Source organism: Choloepus didactylus, chromosome 5 (assembly GCF_015220235.1).
Source record: "Choloepus didactylus isolate mChoDid1 chromosome 5, mChoDid1.pri, whole genome shotgun sequence".
Lineage (NCBI taxonomy): Eukaryota > Metazoa > Chordata > Mammalia > Pilosa > Megalonychidae > Choloepus > Choloepus didactylus.
Genome location: NC_051311.1, coordinates 166332111 through 166348353, shown reverse-complemented (window position 1 = coordinate 166348353; position 16243 = coordinate 166332111). Strand labels below are relative to the sequence as shown.

General features: G+C 45.1%; 1 long non-coding RNA gene across 1 annotated transcript; it reads right to left on the bottom strand.

Moving 5' to 3' along the window:
- Positions 1-9598: 9598 nt before the first annotated feature.
- LOC119535063 lies at positions 9599-12008 on the bottom strand. The gene is made up of 2 exons (XR_005217157.1): positions 11926-12008; positions 9599-10122 (listed from the first exon to the last, which is right to left on the bottom strand). It is a non-coding gene; the product is annotated as an uncharacterized LOC119535063 (long non-coding RNA).
- Between the last annotated feature and the right edge of the window lie 4235 nt (positions 12009-16243).

Genomic DNA, 16243 nt, shown 5'->3' with positions numbered 1-16243 from the left:
AAGAATATAAGTAGCTAATACTTCCACTTTTTTAACCCTAATAGAAAATTCAAAACCTGCCTTATCACCCACACCGCTGTTAGTGAAAAGGAAATTTGATTAAAACCTGTAAAATCATACAACAAAGGAATACTGAAGACTGATACTTACCCTTAAATCTATCTAATTTCAGATGTCAGCCTAGTCTGATGTATCTAGTAACAAACAGGATTTCAATCATAAATCCAGCAAAACCATTTGGATTAGTTGAAGTCCCCTCTGGATATTAAAAGTCCTGGTATTCTAAGAGGTCTTACGGCACCTCGGTCTCAATAGAATTTCTTGATGAAGAATCCACCTTTAGTAATATTTTCCCTTAAATTTTGTCTAGCATAGTAAACCACTCTGACATTTAAAAATAATTCTGGTGAAATCAATGCTGACATAAACAGCCTTCCCTGACTTGGCTCCATGGTAGCTTTTACTGAAACTGCAATGTTTTAAGTTACAAAATGCTCAATCAATTTTTTTATGGCATCATACGTTACTATATTCACCCATGCAAAATCCAAGGTAGTGTAATACAAAGACTAATGTTAAAATAGATGTAGTGGCTATAAACATCTCCCTTGACATTAGGCATTTAGAAGCTTTTTAACACTTTCAGGTGCTAAAGCTTGTTTAAACTAGACTGTGTAGCTGTTCAATTTATAAACACCTTATTTCAGAATAGTTATCTGACCATATATGGGAATGTGTTATAGTTCAAGAGATAGTAATAAAATGCCTACCTATATAAAAACCATAGATTCTAAATTTTAAATTACACTAATTGCATTGACACATTAGGGTTAACAAAATCTAGACCTGAACTGTTTTTAAAAGGCTCACTGTGGTCATCCGTGGTTTTGGACAACCTGCTCTGGGCAATTGCCATGTGGTGCACCCAGTCCCGGGCTTCGAATTCAGTTTTCCAACCCAGGAGAAATGAATTCTGTAAGCTCAGGCATCCAAGATTCTTGCCTAGTAAACCTCAACAAAGTGGCTTCCTCAGTTGGGCTAGTCTCTTTTCAACCCTGGCAAAGTTTCACCTCGTCTTCCACCTGAGACCCCTTTAATATGATAGTAAAGGTTTTTCATAAAGGCAAAATCCCATGGAAGCATAAATGATGGGAAACTTGTGGAGCTGGAACTAGGTAGAGAGTTGTCACTGCCTTAGAACACTTGGGCATGGAGGCCAGTGTCTGAGACATCGTGCATGAGAACACAGCTGGAAAAGGAGGAGACCCCAGACCTCTCTCCCTACCCTGCTTGCAGGCATGGCTCCCTGCCCCAGCAGACACTGGGATGTGAGGCCACAGAGAGGAAGCCCAATCAAGTAGGGTCAGAGACCTGTTCTGAGGCACTTTGGAGAGGAGGTCTCCTCTCTCCAGCAGCTCCCAGCTCAAAAGAAAAGACTGCAAGTTAGGGGTCCCCTAGAAGAATTGCTCAGCCAGATCCCGGCCTCAAAGCTCAGCAGCCCCAAGTACTAGAAGCATCTCACTGGTTGTGTGACTGAAAATCCCAGGAGATTCTTAGTCACCAGAGAAGAGGGGGAGGGACACAGAAGGAACAGAGATGCTAAGGGAAACAGAGAAAAAAAAAAAACTAAAAACAATATTCACAAACAGAGACGATATTGCCAAAAAAACAAGAACAGGAGGCTATAAGAGAATATTTAGCAACTGAGGAAGAGCTCTTACAAACTAAAAATAAGACAGGAAAGCAAACAACTCAATAGAAGGGTTGAAAGATAAATTGAAATCCTCCAAAATGTGTAAAACAAAAACAAAACCAGAAAGTTAAAAAAAAAAAAAAATAGAAAACATTGTATTAATGACTTTCCAGTACTTAGAACCAGCCTGACACACTACTGGAGGATGAAGAAAGGGTTGTTGGGCTAGGACTGTCCATGAACACCAGAGGCAGCCACAAACAACACCTATGGGCACAGCTTCCCCTGTGAAATGTGACACTGATGTATGGCACTCAGATTACATGTGTGCCAGGCATTGTGCTCATTACTTCATGCACATTAACTCGTGTGACCCTTATAAGAACCCAGTGGAGAAGGATAATGTTACTATCCCCATTTTTAAAGATGAAGAAATGGGAGCAGAGATGAATGTCACACAACTGGGAGACGAGGTGCAAAAGCCAAATGGCTCCAGAACTTCTGCTTTTATGCCCATAACCACTACAATATTTCCTCTTGCAAAAAAAAATAAATCCAACATCTGATCATGAGATTTCCAGAAAAAAAGGAAAAGAGAGAAATCCACATGGAAATAATTCAAGAAAATTTCCTAAAATTTAGGATTATGAGTTTCTAGAATGAGAAGGCCATGGAAGGCCCAAAACAAAGGATGAAAGGGATTTATACTGAGACACATCATTGAGAATGTCCAAAGCGTGGAGCAAAGAGGAGATACTAAAAGTTTCCAAGTAAAGAAAAGAGATCACAGACAAATGGTCAGAATTCCGAAAAGAACAAGACTACTTGGTTTTAGAGGATGGCACACTACCCTCCAAATTATCTTGATAATCAGAGTTTTACGCTGCATGTAGAAAAGTTTCCCCTAGATTCGAAGCTAAATCTAACCAAAATGGACCCACCTGACATGCTCAGTAGCTTAGATCTTAACCTGCAAATCCCCTATACCTCATTACAATACTAACAATCATGCCCATTGGCCACCATTTTCTAACGTAGTTTTGTGACTAAGTATGTAATCAGTCTGTGCATGCTCAATAATTAGATCACTTCTAACTACATAATCTGGGGACATTGTACTCATTATCCTAAAACCTGCCCATCTTTTGATGCTATAAAACTATCAGAAGTACTGCAGTTCTGGGAGAAAGATTTTGTAACAATAGGACATCTGTTCTCCTGCTTTGAGCCTAGCAATAAAACTCTTTCTTTGAAACCCTGGAGCCTGGGGTTATGGGTTATCAGCAGGAAAACCAAAGAGGTAAAATACCATGTTCATCACATCATATCAAAGAGACATACTATCATTATCATTTATGACTGCTGTTGTCAGCCTCCATCACCTGGCTGACACAGTGTTTGTAGGTTCCCAGGTGATGTTTATGCCAGAGAACCACAAGGCGATGGAGAAAAGGACTTTGGGGTCTGTGACAATACTGGTTCTCGAGTCCTGGCTTAGAAGAAAGTAGCCAAGGCAAGCAGACATTTCACAGGCAAACAGCAAGTCTTTACAAGCCAGATGCCATTAGTACCTGTGCCAGTTTGAATGTATTGTGTTCCCCAAATGCCATTATCTTTGTGGTCTTGTGTGGGGCAGACGCTTTTGGTGCTGGTTGGATTTGTTGGAGCGTGCCCCACTCAGCTGTGGGAGATGATGCTGATGAGATGTTCCCATGGAGGTGTGGCTCCGCCCATTCAGGGTGGGCCTTGATCGGTGGAGCCATATAAATGAGCTGATTCAGAGAGAGGGAACTAACAGAGTGCAGCTGGGAGTGATGTTTTGAAGAGAAGCAAGCTTGCTAGAAAGGAACGTCCTGGGAGAAAGCCGTTTTGAGGCCGGAGCTTTGGAGCAGACGCCAGCTGCCTTCCTAGCTAACAGAGGTTTTCCGGACACCACTGGCCGTCCTCCAGTGAAGGTACCCGATTGCTCAGGTGTTACCTTGGATGCTTTGTGGCCTTAAGACTGTAACTAAGCAGTGAAATAAACCCCCGTTTTATAAAACCCTGTCCATCTCTGGTGTTTTGCATTCTGCAGCATTAGCAAACTAGAACAACTTGGCTGGGGCAGTGTTCTCCAGGAGGCTGTGTATGCTCTGAATCAGCGTCCACTCTATGGTGCTGTTTCTCCCATAGCCAGGATTCATGGGTCCAGGAATCAAGGGGTGGAAACAGGAGTAGCACCACTCACTATCACTCCTAGTGATCCACTAGGGAAATTTTTGCTTCCTGTCCCTGCAAGTTTAAGCTCTGCTGGTCTACAAGTCTTGGTTCCAAAAGGAGTGCTTCCACCAGGAAACACAACAATAATCCCATTGAACTGGAAGTTAAGGCTTCCACCTGGCCACTTTGGGCTTCTTATGCCTCTGAATCAACAGGCAAGTAAGGGGATTTCTGTACTGGCTGGGGTGATTGATCCTGACTATCAAGGGAAAATAGCACTGCAGCTACACAATGGAAGTAAAGAAGAGTTTTCCTGGAATACAGGAGATCCCCTGGGGCGTCTCTTAGTACTACCATGCCCTGTGATTCAAGTCAATGGAAAACTGCAACAACCCAATCCAGGCAGGACTACCAATGGCCAAGAAACTTCAGGAATGAAGGTTTGGGTCACCCCACCAGGTAAAGAACCATGGCCAGCTGAAGTGCTTGCTGAGGGTAAAGGGAACATGGAATGGGTAGTGGAAGAAGGTCATGATAAATATGAACTACGGCCACGTGACCAGTTACAGAAACGAGGACTATGATGATATGAATATTTCCTCCTCGTTTTGTGATGATTATGTTTATTTGTCTGTGAAGAAAATATTTTTGCTTTCTTCTCTGTCTTATCCCCTTATCATATGGCATAAGCTGTAACGTTCATTTTGAAGATATGGTTTTAGGTGATGTGTACGACTGCCAAGTTGACAAGGGGTGGACTGTGATGGTTGGGTTCATGTGTCAACTTGGCTAGGTGGCCTAGCTGTCTGGTCAAGCGGGCACTGGCCTGACGATTGCTGTGAGGCTATTTGAGGCTGGTTGGTTTGTCGGATCATCAGTCAATTGACTGCAGCTGACTGATGACTCATCAAGGGGCGTGCTTCCACAGTGAGAGAATGCAATTGGCTGGATTTGGTCCGGGTGATCAGTTGGAGGCTTGTAAACCAGATGGTTAGAGAACCTTCACTTCTTCAGCTGCTCAGTGAAGCTTTTCCTGGGGAGCTCGTCGAAGTTGCCAGTTCGTTTCCTGAGGAGTTCGTCAAAGTTGTCGGTTCGTTTCCTGAGGAGTTCTTCAAAGTTGCCGGTTCGTTTCCTGAGGAGTTCGTCAAAGTTGTCGGTTCATTTCCCGAGGAGTTCGTCGGACGTCTTCCTTGGAGTTGACAGCTTGTTGACGGCTCTGCAGAATTTGGACTCGTGCGCTCCCGCAGTTGCGTGAGTCACTTTTACAGTTTGATAAGAGACATCTCTCATTGATTCTGTTTCCAAGGAGAACCCTAACTAATACAGTACCTGACACAATGACCTTGTTTGTTGCCACAAAAGCCCCAAGAGGTGGGCAAAATCATTATTCCTATTTTATGGATGAGGAAGCTGAGGCCTCACATCTGGAAAGCGGAAGAACCAGACTTGTTTGGCACTGCTCTGGGCTGTGGGATGCCCTGAAGGCAGACAACACTGTGGGAAGGTGAGGAAGCCATGGAGGTTCCAAACTGGGGTTCTAGCCAGGAGCCATCTACTTCCTCCAGTCTAAGTGGTGTCAGGGGGGAATGTCCAAAACCGATAGAAGGTAGGAAACAGCCAGGAACCTCCCCCACCCTGAAAAAAAAAAAAAAAGGTACATATGGGGCTGAGGTGTCCAGATCCTACAGGAATAAAACTGGCAGAAAAGAGGCTAAAATTTTTTTTCTTTGTAATTTTCTTCACGTTAACAAGAGTAGAGCCTGTGACCCTGTAGGTGCTGTATTTCTTTGACCTGTCCCTTTCATATGAATGGTAATAATGTTTCCTAGTTTTTATTGTTACAAGGCAGCAATGAACATCTACTTACCTATAATCTTTTGTGCAACCAAAAGTGAAACTGCTGGGTCATAGGACAGAAACATTTTGTACTTTGATACATACTACAAAATTATCCCTAAAAACTTGCAGTTTCACATTACCAACAGTATAGAAGATTGCCCTATACTGGAGACCAATAATGGAATGTCATCTTTTTATTAATTTTTTCACTCTGAAACGCAAAGAAAAGTAATCTCATTTTTATTTGGATGTCTTTCATTATTAGACAGTTTGTGCATCAATTCTGGTTCACTGACCATTTGGATTTCCTTGGGTACACACACTGTTTATAGCCTTTACCCAATTTTCTTGTCATCTTTTCCTCATTGCTTTATAAGGGCTCTTTATATATTATGGATATTATTTCTTAGTTAAACGTATTGCAATTATTTTTCCCAGTTTGTCATTTATTTACAGTGTTTTTGTCTGCACAGATTTTCCTTTTCAATTTGGTCAACTCTGTCAATTTTTTCTCTTACAGCTTCAGAGTTTTATGCTGCATATAGAAAAGTTTCCCCTACTCGTTTACTTTTTGTACAGTCATTAGTTCTGGTTCATGAATAGTTCTTATCCTTCTGCCACCCACTGCCTCACCAGCTGCCCAGCCTTGCAATGCCCTGTGCAGCTCTCCATTCCCAAGGCAGAGTTTGGCCCTGCAGAGTCCCAGGGTTGGCCTGGACATGGGAGCTGCTGGGTGCGCAGCAAGGGCCTTTAGTTCTTCTCCAGCTCTGCTGCCACCCTGGGGGCTGAAGCCTGGATGTCATCCTAGATGATGTGTAGGTCCCACTGAATCCTCAGGAGGGCATCATCCAGCGTGAAGAAGCCATCATATGTGAGCTGCACTTGGAAACAGACAGCAGTGGTCTTTAGCCAGGCCGATTTCAACCACTAGCTTCCACAGCTGCTCCTGTGTCTCATGGATGCATTGAATCTCTGCCAGGAACACACAATGATGGACACAGTGATCACAAGTACAGCCTCTGGTGTAAACTTATATAGATCACACCTCTTGGACCCCTCCTGGCTGCATAACAACCTTAGGCAACACACCTTAGTTCACTAAGGCTTTGCTGTTCTGCTCAACTAAAGCCAAGACCAGCCCTGTCCATGTCACCTGACAGCTTGTTAGACATGCTGAATCTCAGGCCTTACCCAGAGCTCTTGGATCCAAATCTGCCTTTTGAGAACATGCCCCACCCTCACTCCAGGTGGTAAGTGGGCATGTTAAAGTTTGCAAAGAGCTGCACTAATACTTGCTTTGCTCATCTGTAAAATGGGATGGTGAGGAGTCAAGGAGATAATTCACTTAAGGTGCTTAGCATTGCATGCTAAGGAAAGTGCTCAAGAAAGGAGCTCATGTTAATAGGATCATCAGAAAAGGGGAAGGGGGAGTGGCTAGAAGGAACAAAAGATAATGGGGGATTGAGTTGGGTGAGAGTGGGAGGTTGGGGTGATGTCAACAACTTGAAACACTGCGCACCTCTGGAACTGAGTTGCCAAATATAACCTTTGCCTGTGAAGGTCTGGCTTCAAAGGGTGACTTGGGAGGAGATAGGAGAGCATTTGTTCTGTGCGCTCTGTGATTGGCCAAGTGAAGCCCAGGGCTAGGAAGGAAGTCAGCACCTAAGATTTCAGCACCTAAGAGCAGGGCTGGCATGGGCCAGCCTGGGTTGAACCAGAGAACAACAGCCTCTGGAAGGGCATTCCATGGTAACTCTCCAAACCCAAGAGCCCATCTCACTGCTCCAACTTCCCGGAAGAACCTCCCTAAGAGGAATTCCAGAGGTGCAAATTGGAGGCATCTGATATCAGTTATCAGCATTGGGGACTTGTTCATGGGCTGGACCAAGCCTCTCACAGCCATCTCATAAGCCTCCTGGGTCTTCATGTCGAGGCTGGAGTACCTGGGAATCAGGAGGGGGCTTTAGTCATGCAGCCAGCATGGGGATGCAGAGCTGGGCTGCCTGCCCCAGCCCTGTTCACAAAAGATGCCTTTTCTGAAGCTCCTTGCTCTCTTTCCGTGTTTCTTGCCCTTCCCTGATCCTCCAGCCACATTTGCAGCAGCCTTTCTCCGTCCCCACCAACCCAGTTAAATGCAGACTCTGCCCTCCCCCTGCACACTGTCCCTGGATTTAGCACACACCCAGGAGATGGCCACTCCCACATCTCTACCCATAGCTCTGAGCTCCAGCTTCTCTGCCTATTAGCCCACAGGTGCCTCATTCTCAACCTAACCCAAAGTGAATTCAACATCTCCCTACACGGGGTCCTCCTGCCCTTCCCAACACCCCAGAGGCCCAGCTAGAACCCACAGCCCCTCCCAGCCTCTGCTGCTCCCTACCCCACCCACTGTCCTGTCCATTCTGCTTCCTAACCCTAACCCAGTTCCTTATTCTTCTTCATTGCTGATGTCCCTGCTGCAGGTTAGGCCCTTCAGGTGGTCCCTGGGTGCTGTCCACACAGCCTCCAGTTTTGCGCCCTCCAGTCCATTCTCCATGTGGTCCCCAGAAGGATAGGACCAAAGTTCCTGGGCAGCTTAAGACTCATCAATGGTTCCACTGCCTTTGCCAACTCGTGTTCACTTCAGTCCCTTCCCCTGAGGCACCTCATATCCCTTGTGCTGTGTCCCTCATCAGTTTTCTGAACACATCTGCCTGTTTCATGCCTCTGAACCTTAGCACATGACGTTCCCACTGCCTGGAATAACCTTTCCCCACAACCACAAACATCGGGCATTGCCATGCTCATCCTAAGGTGATCCCTCCAATCACAACAGCCTCCCCTGCCTCAGGTGGTTGTTCTGACTGGTGTCACCCTGAACTGTGAAGTCACTGTGCTCAAGGACCTACCTGACCCCCTTGAGTCCTCATCACATGTCTATAAGGTGCAGGCTGTTTCTATGCCTAGTTTACAGACAAGGAAATTGAGGCTTATAGCAGGTTAGGCTGTGCATCCAAGGCCATGCCACTGACGGCTGGTAGAACCAGGATCTCCAAGGCAGACTGGCTCTGGAGACCAAGCTCTTAGTCACTAGGCCAAACAATCCCCCAGCCTTGCACCCCACCCCCTGCACCATAATGATGTGGATCCTTGGTTTCCGTTAGAACATACACTGTTTGGAAGGATAGCAGGGGTCTCTTGTTCCCTGAGTGTCCACAGTGGCCAGGACAAGACCCAGCACACAGAAACATATCTGTGTGCTATGGAAGGAATGGGTGGTTGATGTCTGGTTTCAGGTTCTGAAAAGGAGAGCTGTGGAATCTGCCCCAGGGTGGTGGAGCCTGTGGGAGCCCTGTGGGCACTCCTCTTTGCTCTTCTAGCACCCCTCAGGTCTCTCTTACATCACCAGAGCCTTCTGATGGGAGCCTTGGGTCACAGACAGGATCTGGTCCAGCTTTTCCCTGGTCACATTGTCTAGAAAATCCAAGGTACTCTCACCACACAATAGCCTGCTGACTCGCCCCGTTCTGGGAACCCAGAAGGGGTGATGGAGCACACTCTGGTCCCAGGGTTCACATCGTAGGGGGCTGAGAGTCCTTTGAGAACCTGGATCTCAGATACATACACATATATGTAAGAAATATGTAGTGTTGCTTTGTCACATCTTTTCTGTTCTGTTTTCTATAGATGTATAGTTGTGTGTCTCCTCTCCTAGCTAAACTGAATTCAGAGAGGTTGGGGAACCTGTCTGGTTCACCCCATGTCTCCAAGAGATCAGTACATAGTTGGTGCTAAAACAATGTTTCACAAATAAGCAAATGCAGTAGAACCCATGGGAAGTGAAGTCTCCAACCATGGAGACAGTGAGAATAAAGAAAGAACCATTAATTCATTCAATAAACATGTATTAAGTGCCCCCCACATCCTGGGCCCTGTGCTACATGTACAACCACAGCGGTGAACCATGTAGGTCCTGCTCTCGGGGCAACAGCCTGGTGGGGAAGCAGATATTAAGTAAATAAACACGAATCATTAGTTAGTTACTCTGTGAGGGTCCATCCAGTCAGGACCTTGTCTGGGGCTGAAGAAGGCTTCTCTGGGGAGATGACATTTGAGCCAACTGAGGAGTTGACCACAGGGGATCCCCAGTGTCCAAAGCTCCACGAAGGCCAGATGGAGCCTGGCGTGTCTGAGAATAACAGATGCGGCTGGCACGGCCTGTGGGGCACTGAGGAATCAAGGGGAAGCAAACGCAGAGGGAGGCAGCCTCAGCCGACCCTCCCACGTGGCCTCAGTTCCACTGGAATAGGCGAACTCCCACGGGCTCTCACCATAGGTTGTTTCCTTCACCAGCCGCCCATCCTCACGAAGTCATCTGTGGCTTTGCCCAGCAGGCCACGTACTGTGTAATCCTGTCAGGACAGGGAGGGGAAGACATGGTCAGTTCCCCTACTCTAAGCCTCAGCACCCAGGAGGGGAACCTGGCCCACTAGCTCATGCCCTGGAGGTGCTAGTCTGAGGTTGGGGGCTGGAAGGCCTCCCCACAACCACCCCAAATCTGTGCTATGGGATGTCGGGGATGGGGTGGTGGGGAGGCATCTCTTCCTTCAGCCCCATCTAGCTGCCTTGGACAGCTCCCTTGCTCTCTGTGTATCCCAGTTTTCCTTTGCAACTGGGGGACGGGCAGGGCATATCCCACAGGGCTTTTGCCCCATTCAGTAAGACATGGTGTCTAGCTTCGAATCAGTGGGTCTCCTTCATGATCGCTGGCTGGGTTTCCATGGATGGATTTCCCCATGACAGCAAGCACTGCAGCCTGCAAAGGGTGCTAACAACCAGCCTGCCATGGTCCCATGTCTCCCAATTCTCTCCACTCCAGCCACACCAGACAAATGATTATCATGTGCTGCCCCCTCCTAGTATCCTTGCTGGCTTCTCTCCACCTATCTAAACAGGACCACATTTTCCAGGCCCACTTCAAGCCACTCCTCCTCCTTGAAATCAGGAATTCTTTTTCAGCTAAACTTGTGGGGTTTCCTTTGCCACAAATACAAATAATGACAATGACGAGGGTAGAGATGATGACAACAGTGACAGCTACTGAGCATTTACTATGTGCCAGGAGCTGCGTTAAGCACTTATGTATGGTCACCAACTCAGTCTTCAGAGTAACCCTATTGGGGGGGTACTATCATTTCCCATTTTAAAGATGAGAAAACTAAGGCGCAGAGAAGTAATCCACCCAAGAATACACAGCTGGCAGAGTGGAACAAGCTGGGATTTTAACCCAAGCTGTTTGCATCCAGAATCTGTGCTCTTAACCACTAAAAAACACAGTCCGTCTAATGTGACACCTCTGCACATGCAATGTGGTACCAGATTCCATGTTCCCACCCTAGATGGAAAGCTTCCTCAGGGCTGGATGGTGACATCCACATTCTCAGTCTCAGAAAGAGATTGGAGTGGTGTCATGATCAGGCTCTGGGGTCAGACAGATCCAGGTTCAAATCCCAGCTCTGCCCCCTCAGGGCCGTATGACCCTGGGCAAGTGACACCCCCTCTCTGAGCCTCATTCCTCTCATCTGTAAAATGGGGATATCAATAGGACCAACTCTATGGGGAAGTTGTGAGGATTCAACAAGGGAATCTATGTACAGTGCTCAGCACAGAGTAGGCAGCATGCTTAGATGCCAGTAGTTGTTATCACGCTATTATTAGTCTCCCCTACACATGACCATAGAAAAATGCTTGCTGATAACCTGGGTGCTCCCTGTGGAACTCTCTCTGCTGCAGGATCATGCCAGTGATGCCAGGGAAAGGGCTGAGGGATAAGCGGGCTGACCCTAGAGCCCCGTACCTTGGTGAGATGAGCATCACACATCAGTGAGAAGCCTGCAGCCACGTCCCATGCCGAGCACTGAAAGGCACCCAACCTGATCTCACACCTGGCTCCCCATTCCCTTTACCCTGGGGGACCCCCACCCCCCATCAGAATACTCCCACCTCTGATGCTGCTGAAGCCTGCAAGGTAGCAAGGAGAGTTTCTTCTACAGGGAGCCAGATGGCTGCTCTGGGCACATATCAAAATGCAGATTTCTGGGCCACACCCATATTTACAAATCTGATTCTTGATTGGGAATAGCCTAGGATCCTTACCAAGCTCCCCAGGGGATTCTTATGAACTCAAAAGTAGTCATACAGAGCTGTATACAAACCTGGGGTGAATGAGTATGTCCTTCACCTCCCTGGGCCCCAGGCTCCTCATCAGTAATGGAGATAAAAATACCATCTGAATGCCTATAGGTGTAGCAAAGGTTAAAGGAGTCAATGCATGAGAAGCAGTCAGCACCAAGAAAGATCCAATAAACGGTGGCCATGGGGGCACTCGCTGCCCTTCCCCAGGTCTGTTTCTGTCTCTGGCTGGAGGAGAAAATGACTCTCCATTCACTCTTGGAGAGGGAATAGGGAGGGGGTGGGTGAGATCACATCTGCTTGCCTGTGTCTCAGGAAGCAACACACAAGTACTGAGACTGTCGTGACTAGAAGATTTGGCCAACTGACTTATCCTGGGCACTCAGCTGGCTCATAACTCAGAGTGTCCAGTTGGTTGTGTGTCCAGAACCAGCAATATTTAGACCTCAGCCAGGGGGTCCAGAGCCACAGGGTTGGCTGCCTCGTGCATGCCGTGATAGCTCCATCTCTGGTCCAGGGCACTCACAGGCCATGTGACCCTGGGCAAGTCACCCAAGCTCCTGGAACCTTAATTTCTTCATCCGTAAAATCATATATTACCTACCTAATGAGATTGTCTGGTGAACAGATGCACACAAAGGGTGTGGTACCACATGTAACCAGAAGAATCACTTGATAAAGGTAGCCAATGTGACCATGACCTTGTGACACTCCTCCCTTCCACCATTCATGTTACAACTATCAGAGACTTGAGACAGGAATCAGGGGAGAAAGGCAGTGGTAGAAAATGGCTATCAAGAAAAAAGAGGGCTGGGATCTTGGTACCTCCCTGATCCTCCCCCAAATACATATAACTGCACCCCCAGACTCACCACATCACCTACGAAGCACCCCAGAAGCCTGGATATCCAGAGGGTGTCCCACACTGACCTTCAGGCTGGTGAATGCTGGCCCATGTACTGCGAAAAAACAAACAAGGTCCATTTCCTCAATTCATCCAGCCTCCAGGACAACTTTGGGCTGTGTGATGACCTCATGCCTAAAATGTGACCTCATGGAACCCAAAGCCAGGATCAGGCTAGACTCTCGGGGGTTGCCACAATGGGATATGGAGCCCAGAACTATTTCCTCACTCCCCCTGGCCCAGAGAAAGGCCTATCCACTATACATGTCACTGTGCCAAGCACCATCTACCCAATGAAAAGATTTGACCTCAACCAGTTTAACAATGGGGACGAAGACTGTGGGGTTCCCAGACGGCAGGTGAACTTACTGCCTTCCCCATTACGTGAGACATGACTCCCAGGGATGAGTCTGCACCCGACATCATGGGATTGAGAAAATCTTCTTGACCAAAAGAGGGAAGCGGAATGAAACAATATAGTTTCAGTGGCAAAGAGATTTCAAACGGAGTTGAGAGGTCACTCTGGAGGGCATTCTTAGGCACTATATAGATATCCTTTTTTAGTATTTGTGTACTGGAATAGCTAGAAGGAAACTCTAGAAACTCTTGAACTGCAACCTAGTAGCCTTGATTCTTAAAGATGATTGTATAACTATGTAGCTTATGTGGTGTGATTGTGTGATTGTGAAAACCTTGTGGCTCACTTTCCCTTTATCCAGTATATGGACAGATGAGAAAAATGGGGACAAAGACCAAATGAAAAATAGGGTGGGATGGGGGGATGGAGTACTTTGGGTGTTCTTTTTAACTTTTATGTTTATTCTTATTTATATTCTTTTGTAGTAAGGAAAATGTTGATAAATTGATTGGGGTGAAAAAATTCCATTTATAATAGGGACCAAAAGAATCAAGTATTTAGGAATAAATTTAAGCAAGGCCTCAAAAGACCTGTACAGAGAAAACTACAAGAAACTGCTAAAAGAAATCAAACAGGACCTAAAAATATGGAAGAACATACCATGCTCATGGATTGGAAAACTAAATATACTTAAGATATCAATTCTACCTGAACTGATTTATAGAGTCAATGCAATATAAACTAAAATCCCAATGACTTACTTTCCAGAAATAGAAAAACCAATAACCAAAAATACTTGGAAGGGCAGGGTGCCCCAAATAGTCAAAAATGTATTGAGAAAGAGGAACAAAGTGGGAGGTCTCACACTACCTGACTTTGAAACAAATTACAAAGCTACAGGGATCAAAACAGTATGGTACTGGCATGAAGACAGATACACGGACCAATGGAATTGAATTGATAGTTCAGAAATAGACCCTCTCATCTACAGACGATTGATCTTTGATAAGGCAGTCAAGCCAAAGCAACTGCGACAGAGTAGTCTCTTCAACAAATGGTGTTTGGAGAATTGGATATCCACATCCAAATGAATGAAAGAGGACTCCTATCTCACACCTTATACAAAAATTAACTTGAAATGGATCAAAGACCTAAACATTAGTGCTAAGACCGTAAAACTTTTAGAGGAAAATGTAGGGAAATATCTTAAAGATCTAGTTATAGGAGGTGGTTTCCTAGAACTTACACACAAAGCACAAGCAATCAAAGAAGAAACAGATAAATGGGAATACACTCAAAATTAAACACTTTTGTACATCAAAGGACTTTGTCAGAAAAGTAAAAAGGTAGCTTACGCAATGGGAGACACTATTTGGAAACCACATATCAGATTAGGGTTTAATATCCAGAATATATAAACAGATCCTACAGCTCAAGAAGAGAAAGATAAACAACCCAAATTAAAAATGGGCAAAAGACATGGAGAGACACTTTTCTGAAGAGAAAATACAAATGGCTCAAAAAATATATGAAAAGATGCTCAACTTCACTGGCTATTAGGGAAATGCAAATAAAAACCACAATGAGATATCATCTCACAGCTACCAGAATGACCATTATCAATAATACAGAAAATTACAAGTGCTGGAGAGGATGTGGAGAAAGAGGCACACTTATTCACGTTTGGTGGGAATTTAGAATGGTGCAGCTACTCTGGAAGGCAGTGTGGTGGTTCCTCAGGAAGCTAAGTATAGAACTGCCATATGATCCAGCAATTCCATAACTAAGTGTATAATCAGAGGAACTGAAAGCTTAGGTACGAATGGACATTTGTAAACCAATATTTATAGCAGAATTATTCACGAGTTCCAAGAGATGGAAACAGCCCAAATGTCCGTCAACGGATGAGTGGATAAACAAACTGTGATATATGCACATAGTGGATTATTACATAGTGTAAGACAGAACAAAGGAACACATCAAGGAACATATAATAACATGGATGAACCGTGAGGACGTTATGTTGAGCGAAGTTAGCCAGAAACAAAAGGACAAATACTGTATGGTCTCACATATATGAACTAACATTAATGAGCAAACTTTGAGAGTCAAAAGCTGAGAACACAGGTTATCAGAAGAAAGAAAGAGGAAACATCGGGCATTTAAGGCTAACAGGATTAACTGCATAGATCCAGAAATGGATCGCATACTACTATATGTTGGTATGATAATGAACAAAGATGTCTGTGAATAAACCTGAAAGAGGAGTGCAAGGGACAAGTATGACACCAGAAGGAAAGGCAGACAATAAAGACTAGGACTGTATAATTTAGTGAAACTTAGAGTGGTTAATGATGGTGACTAAATGTACAAATATAAAAATATTGCTACATGTGGGAGAATAGTCTTGTATGGTGTTGAAAAAAGGGATAGTATTGGGGAAAAATATAATCAAAGCAACCTGGAGTCTATGACTAACAGTAACATTGTAATATGCTTCCATCAAATGTAGCAAAGGAAATGTACCAAAGCTAAATGTCTATGAGAGGGAAATATAAGGGAGGGGTATGGGATTCTTGGTAGTGGTGATGTTGTATGATATTATTACATTGCATTGTATGGTATTTTAATCTTTTTAGTCTTTTTTTTATTATTCTTTTAAAAATTTTTTTAAAATAATGAATATGTTCAAGTGCTGAATGTGGTGATGAATGCACAACTATAGGATGGTACTATAAACATTTGACTGTACACCGTGGATGATTGTATGATATGTGACTACATCTCAATAAAACTGAATTAAAAAAAAAAAAAGACTTTTGTGTTTCCCTGCCCAGCTCCAGCTGAAGGAGAATCCTGACCACCATCTGGGGAGAAAATGGGAGCTGTAAGCTCCTTAAGACAGGACCTGGGTCTGTCTGCTCACACCTCTAACCCAGAGCCCAGAACTCACCAGCTTCTGAGGAAATAACCATTGAAAAAATGAGCATGGGAGTGAGCTGCAAATGTATAGTTTTTTCTAGATCAAAAGGAAACTAAGGGATGGGTGGGAATAGATAAGAGCCTATTGAATCCAGGC